The sequence below is a fragment of the Macaca nemestrina genome, chromosome 3 (assembly GCF_043159975.1).
Source record: "Macaca nemestrina isolate mMacNem1 chromosome 3, mMacNem.hap1, whole genome shotgun sequence".
NCBI lineage: Eukaryota > Metazoa > Chordata > Mammalia > Primates > Cercopithecidae > Macaca > Macaca nemestrina.
Window position 1 is genome coordinate 1,217,196 of NC_092127.1, and position 7,617 is coordinate 1,224,812.

Consider the following 7,617-nt stretch of genomic DNA (forward strand, 5'->3'; position numbering starts at 1 on the left):
ATCAGAAAAAAATTGATTTTGCCTTTTTTCATCCCCCAATGTGTTTCCCTTATGGAATGCTTGATAAACATGCACTGACTAGTCTACAGTTGTGCCATCAACACCTGCAAAATAATGCTGAGCACCGAAGAAGGGGCTTAACTGGAAAGAGGCTGGAATCATATGTATAAACCAACTCCTCCTCCAGTGACCTGTAATGTTAAAAGAATGGTAGCAGGGTTAAGTGACCAGACAGATACTTTGAGCACCTGCAGTGCAAGAATAACCATCACAAAAAAAAAACCAGAATCTTTTTGAAGGAACTTCTATATCTAAACTACAAAGAACATCAACATAGTCATCATGAGACAAATCTGAACTTGGTTGACTACCACATAAGATAGGAAAAATCTAAGTGTTTTTCCTACTTTTTTTTTTTTCTTTTTTTTTGAGATGGCATCTTGCTCTGTTGCCCAGCTGGAGTGCAGTGGTGCAATCTCAGCTCACTGCAAGCTCCGTCTCCTAGGTTCATGCCATTCTCCCGCCTCAGCCTCCCAAATAGCTGGGATTACAGGCGCCTGCCACCACACCTGGCTAATTTTTTGTATTTTTAGTAGAGAGGGGGTCTCACCGTGTTAGCCAGGATGGTCTCGATCTCCTGACCTTGTGATCCACCTGCCTTGACCTCCCAAAGTGCTGGGATTACAGGCGTGAGCCACCACACCTGGCCTCCCTATTCTTACACTCAACACAGCACAGATACTTTTCTCTAGCAGATACCAATTAGGCGTTCTATAATTCAGAGCAAGCCTGACACTGTCTACCTGAAGTAAGAGTCAAATCCCACAAGCTAAGGGCTCAGTCTCACAAGGCTGCCTCCGACCTCAGTTGCCAATCACAAGTCTGGACCTCCAGAATTTCTGACCAACGAACTAGCTACTCTGTTCAATTAATTTGCTAGAGCAGTTCACAGAACTCAGGAAAATAATTTACTTACATTTACTAGCTCATTTGCAAAGGATTCATCTGAACAGCCAGATGAAGAGATACATAGGATGAATTCTGGAAGGTTCCTCAAACACAGGATCTTCTGTCCCTGTGACATTGGGGTGTGTGACCCTCTTGGCATGTGGATGTTTGCCCACCTGGAAGTTCTCTGAATCCCAGAGTTAAGGGATGTTAATGGAGACTTTATCATGTAGGCATGATTGATTGTCAGCTCAGACTCCAGCCCCTCTCCCCTTTCCAGAGGATGGAGGCATAAGACTGAAAGTTCCATCTTTCTAATCATGGCTTTCTGGTGACCAGCCCCCATCCAGGAGCACCAAGGGACATCTCGTTAGAGCAAAAGACACTCCTATCATCCAGGAAATTCCAAGGGATTAGGAACTCTGTGTCCTGAATCAGGGTCAAAGACCAAATACGAGAACAAAGATGCACCTAGCACCCTTATCACTCAGGAAATAACAGGAGTTTTTAGAGCTCTGTGCCTGGAATTGAGGATGGAGATCAAAATATATGTTTCCTATTAGAAATCACAATATCACAGCTTTCCTCCTCTTATTTTATAGTTTAGCATTATTTTCAGATTGGATCACAATGGGAGGTGTCGATGCCAGAATTGGGAGCATCTAAAATGTGTAACCCAATCCTGCATTTGACAAGAGAAAGTAGACTTTTATGACCATTTCCTGTGTCTGTTTTTAAATGACTTGCGTATTTATTCAGCGGGTATATGCATTCCTTTTTAGCATTTCCAAGTAGAGAGAATGATGATATCCTGTACATTGTGAGCTAGGTTATTGATGGGTTTCTCAGTATTATGGGGGTTTGGTGGGAAAATATTATGTCTGAAAAATTACTTCATCTTTTTAGTAACTATGTACTGCAGTAGAAAGGATGAATAAAGAAAGGAATGAAATGTGGGAGGAAGAAAGGAAAGACAGGCAGAAAAGAAGGGAGGAAAGGAGAAATAATTGAAGGATGGAAAGAAAAAAGAAAGGGAAGAAGGAATAAAAAAAGGAAGGAGGAACAGAGAAGAAAGAAGAAAGGAAGGAAATCTTCTAAAGCATATTTTGTCTTTCAATATGAGACAAGTTGATTATTTTAAAACAAGTATTTCAGATTTATTGCTCCATTTGCAGAAGTTTAGGAACTACATGTTAAGGAAATATCGTAACTCTTCACTTGAAAATGGAAAAGTGATAAAAATAGGTGTTATTCTTCTATTCCCTTTGTACCCTTTGAATTGCTATAGTTAAGTGGTAAAGTCTGAATGAACATGTTATGATATCTCTGTAAGTAACAGAGATAGATGCGGCACTGAGGTTTTCTAATTGCTGTGCTTGCTGGGTCTGGGGGCAAGTACAGGGAGATGAAAACCAGCACTGCCCAGTCGCCTCTTTCCTCTGTGCAGAGGAGGCAAAAATGGTAAGTAAATAAAATAGAGCTGCAAAGATTCTTTCGATTCCCATCACGTTCAATAGAAGAATTTCTGAAAATTGTGAAGCCTATTTATACTCTTCTTAATCCGAATACTAGCAGGTAGCTGCAAATGTTCACTTTGTGGGAAGAGGGGATAATTTAGGTTTGAAGATAGGTATGCCAAAACCTGGGTGGAATTAGAGCATCCAGGGTGTTGCAGGAACCAGCTGAAGACGGCACGCAGGCTTACAGCCCCCAGCTCCCTGCAGATCAACGTGTGTGCAGAAAGCAGTCTGCAGCCTTTACTTGCAGACACACGTTGGTGGGTTAGGTGCTTGGGGAAGAGAACAGCATTCGCAGAAGGTCCTCAGGTGGAATACACGTACGAACACTATCACAGGGAAACCGCTGAAGCTAATCAGTGTGAAGTAATATTTTGTGAGGCCCCCTCCATCTCCTACCCAGAGCCGGGTCTTCCTTTCGTCTGTTATTCCCTGGATTCTGAGGGAGTACATCTGTCTTCTCGAGGGTGCTTGAGGCGTCTCTTTCTACTCATTATGTTCAGAATTAATTCTAGTCTTGAACCTATGGAAGGTGCGCGCTCAGCCTGGCCATCTGGGTGGTCCTAACTAGCATTTGGGTGGCCACACTTTTTCACATGCTACCAAACCAGGGGCAGGAAGGGCGGCTGAGGACCGCGGGGTGACGGGTAGAGCAAACGGCGAAGTCCAAACCTTAGCTACACAGTGTATTCTGGAGCATATCTTGAGCCTGAGGACCTGCCTGCATTGATATTTTTATGAAATGAAACACTGCTCTTGTACTATCTCCTCATCGTGGGTTATTATATTCCTCCAAGGATGAGCCCACTACCCTCGCTTTTCACAGAAGCTCAAGGGCACACCCGTGAAACGTATCAAACAACCTGGGAAGGAGAAACCTCTTGAAATCGTCGTGCCAATGGCAGTTGTTTGGGGGATGAGTATCTTGGAAAAAACATCCCTAAGGTTGAGTGACGCACAGCCATGTATCCAATCAGAAATAATGTCCACACTAAGCTAATTCAGAGGATATTGCAAAAGGAATGATGCATGTAAAAATTATTAGGCTAGACTTTTTCACATACACTTGCTTCCTAAACTCTTAGAAATAAAAATATACCACAAGTCTAAAATACTCCCACAATAAAATGTGTTTCAATGAAAGGCCATTATTTCATTAAATGTTACAATGCAATACCTATTTTTCTGGGCAAAACCTAATGTAATAGGATAAATGTTTTTGTTTTTTTCAATGAAAACACCACCCAATATGTTTATTGTTGGCCCCTTGAACTATAGCTATCTTGGGATAATTTCTGACTATATTAATCACTCATTCAGTGTGTAACCTTAATTTTCTCACTTGCAATAAAACGTTTGTATTAGTCCTTAAATGTCTTGTGTACTATACAGTTCAGTCATCCATAGTAATTTATTAGCTGTAGGTTACATATCATGAGACTATTTATAAACATATTTTCTAGCAAGAGATTCAACATGCAATCTAATGATGGGGCATTTATCTTTCTCTATAAATCATATTTTTCCCGTGGCAGAAGTGAAACACTGTTCTAATAATAACTTTTAGCATTGTCTCATTAAAATAATCTTTTAAACATATCAGTTTTAAGGCAGTAAATTAACTGAAAATGGTAGCATGACCTATGCCCAGGGTTTTGTGGGCATGACTGCCAACCATGTTTACTAGGAAAATAGTTTAAAGACCAGTATAAGAACAGACACACTTGGAATAAATAGTTACACAAAGTGGGAAGGTTTTCCTTCTGCCATTACAAATTCATTGTCTCCCTTCTGAGCCGGGCCTGAGTAATCAAGGGCAACCATTCCACGTGTCTCTCATCTTCTTGACTTTTCCATTTTCCACAAATGATTCCTGCCTTTTTTCTTGTTCTTCCTGGACCTTGGTATCTTTGTTATGGAAAAAATAGGGGACATTCATGAAGATTTTTTGAACATCTCGAGTTCACTATGAAATTCCCTAGGTTGGCTGCCTTCTTTTCCTTTTTCTCTGATTGAACGTGGAAGAGTTATCCTTTTTCTCGCCGAAATCTGATCCTTCTTTACCTTAAACCTTTCTGCCTCAACCCACTCTCCCCGCTGCACCTTGCCCCCTGGCCGTGGGCCCCTCCTTCTCTACAACTCAGAAGATCCTCCTCTCTCCTGCTGAAAATTCTCCCATTCCCTTCACTGCAGTCTGGTGATCGTGTTCATCTGTTTCCTTCCTTCTGCCAACCTGTGTGAGTAAGAATTTCACGTTTGCTCTCTTCCATCACTTTACCGTATATTCTCCAAAGAGTCATTCTCATAAAATATAACTCAGGTCAGTGCACGCCACTGTTCAAAACCCTCCAAAGTCTCTCCAACGTAGTGAGAACGCGTCAGAGTTCCCTACCCGGTGCCGTTCACAGCCCTACGTGCTCCGATGTTTGCCGCCCCTCAGACCTCATCTTCCCGCCCGCTCCCCTTTGCTCCCCTTCATTGTTCCCCAGTCCCACCCGCACGGCCCCGCTGAGAGCCTGCACTGCCCCATGTGCCTGCAGTGCTGTCTCCCTCACTGAGTTCAGGGCCCTCCTCGAAAGCTCCTCGGTAAAGCCTTCTCTGTTCTCCCATACATAAATGTGTTTATGTTTTCTCTCTGTCCGCATCAGTGGCTGGGCTCTATTAGGCCAGCGAATTTGTCTGGTTAGTTCACTGCGCTAGGACCATGCCCAGCACAGCGTTTGGCTCATAGCAGCCCTCAAAAAAAAAAAAAAAAAAAAAAAAAAAAAAAGGCAAAGGAACGAGCGAAAGGTTGATTGGAATTTATTACCAATTCCCTCCACATCCCTGTGGCTTCTTTTCTCTCACTTCTGTGAAAATTCAACAGATGACGTCGTATGTAAAAGGGGTCAACGAAGTCCCCAAAGCACTACCCAGTGGCTGCTTTGCTTTTCTTATCTCTCTGTGCTCTGCGGCATTTGAAAGTATGAGTGTCTGTTTCTCCTGCTGGAAACTCAGGCCGCTGTTTTTCCTGCTATTCTTCCTGGGTACTCACTCCCTTTATTTACTCCTTTTTCCCTTAAGTCATGATTTTTCTGCTAATTGCTCTTCAACTGTTGCAATTGTGTTGGTAATTCTGTGATTTCATCCTCGGGTTTCTAGTCCCGTTTTCCTAATTTCTCTGGGTAATCTGTGCTAATCCCATGACCTCAGTTTACACAAGCTAATCTCTAAATGAAGATCATTACTCTCAATAGTTCTGCGGGACACCCTACACGCTTTTATAGGATTGGACGTATCCCATCAGGTAACTTGAATTCAAAATCCCCTTCAATATGTTTCTCTATTGACCATCTCTAATTTAGGGTAATAGCTACACATCTCCCCGTTGTCTCAAGACAGAAACTTGGACACAAATTCATAACTACCCACTAGATGTATCCCTTCGGATAACTTGAATTCAAAATCTCCTTAAATATGTTTCTCTATTGACCGTCTCTAATTTAGGTGAACAGCTACATGTCTCTGCATTGTCTCAAGATGGAAACTTGGAAGTAATTCTTAACTCTTCTGTTCTTTGCCCTTCTTGCATATGATTAGCAATGCATACGATTATCTTGCATATGACTTAGCAAAGTCATGTCATTTGCCAAGTGTAGTTAAAAATATTTGCTTGGTCTACAGGAAATCATTAATGTTTTGTAACCATGTAAGTTATTAACAGTGGATGATTTTAGGTCTAGGTATTATTATTAAATACAGGGACTGTTTCCAGGCACTGAATATGAATCATAAATTAGGGTAGACATGAGATGTGATTATGACGATATTCTAAAGGTCTGTGATCCTAGGTCTACAGCGGCACGGTGAGAATTAGAATAACCTGGAGACAGACCATTGCTACATGGACTTGCCTGGCTGTGTTAGAAAAATACTTTCAAACCCAGGCTTAAAATAGCCACATGGCGTTGCTGGCACTCACCTCATTCACACAAAGAGCTCCCTTGACACTGAGCTGCTGACGAGAAAAGGTCTCCCTGGGGGAAGAACTCCAGGGTTTGCCAGGAGGCTAAGGTAGGAGAGCCTGGGCAGGGCTGGGCGGGCCTCGGCAGCTGCACAGCAGAACCCGCTTCCATGTCTGTATTCATTATCACACACAGTACTTGGATCTTCTGATCAGGTTCCCCAAATTATTCTGAGGCGTCCGTGTTCACTTCTGAAGCTTTGTGTCGGCAGCCCCTGCCCGAGGTTGCTTACAGGCTAGGTTTCATTTTTCCTCCCAGCTGAGGAACAGACAGCAGCCTCATTCTGAGGAGGTGCACGTTGAGAACACATTTATTTTTTCCTGTGACTCGTTCAGAACCACATTTTGCAAAATGCACTGTGACGTGGTTTGGTTCTATGACCTCACCCAAATCTGTTATTGAATTGTAATTTGCAACGCTGGGGGAGGGGCCTGGTGGGAGGGGATTGGATCAAGGCGGGGATTTCCGCCTTGCTGTTATCCTTTAGTGAGTGAGTTCTCATGAGATCAGGTTGTTTGAACGTGTGTCGCACTTCCCCTTTGCTCTCTCTCCTCCTCCACTGTGGTCACATGGGTTTACTTCCCCTTCCTGTTTACCATGATTCAAGTTTCCTGAGGCCTCAGCCATGCTTCCTGTACAGTCTGTGGAACTCTGAGTCAATTAAAACTCTTCTTCATAAATGACCCAGTCTCAGGTAGTTCTTTATAGCAGTGTGAGAACAGACTAATACACCTTGTTTCCTTTATTACTCTTTCTGGAAAGCAACATTCTATTAATAATGTTTTGGTTTGAATACAAAATAGTTGTTTTAAATTACTCATTTTGAAAAATCCTGGGTTTAATTCAAATATATGCCAATATCTTCCAAAGTAAGGTAATATTCAGAGACAGTTGTTAAGATCAGATGGCATAGAGAAGTTTCTGGAATATTCATATTTGAAGACTCCTTATTAATGAATGTCTTTGACTTAAATCTAACCCCAAACTGCAACATAATTATTTGTACATTTTCATTATATAGTGTTAACAAGCTCAGTTGCAAACAAATAAAATACTTAAACTATTTGTTTAAATAGATAAATAAAAAAAATCATGTCCTTTGTACCCTCTGGGCCTTCTTGCCCAATCTTAAATCAGCGAGACGCTTC

The 7,617-nt window shown here is 42.0% G+C and overlaps 1 long non-coding RNA gene across 1 annotated transcript in view; it reads right to left on the reverse strand.

Moving 5' to 3' along the window:
• Positions 1-6,796, reverse strand: part of LOC105466526 (uncharacterized) — a 28,711-nt gene extending 21,915 nt beyond the window's left edge. The window contains exon 1 of the long non-coding RNA XR_978235.2: positions 6,427-6,796. This is a non-coding gene — a long non-coding RNA (uncharacterized lncRNA). The remainder of the gene's footprint in view (positions 1-6,426) is intronic.
• Between the last annotated feature and the right edge of the window lie 821 nt (positions 6,797-7,617).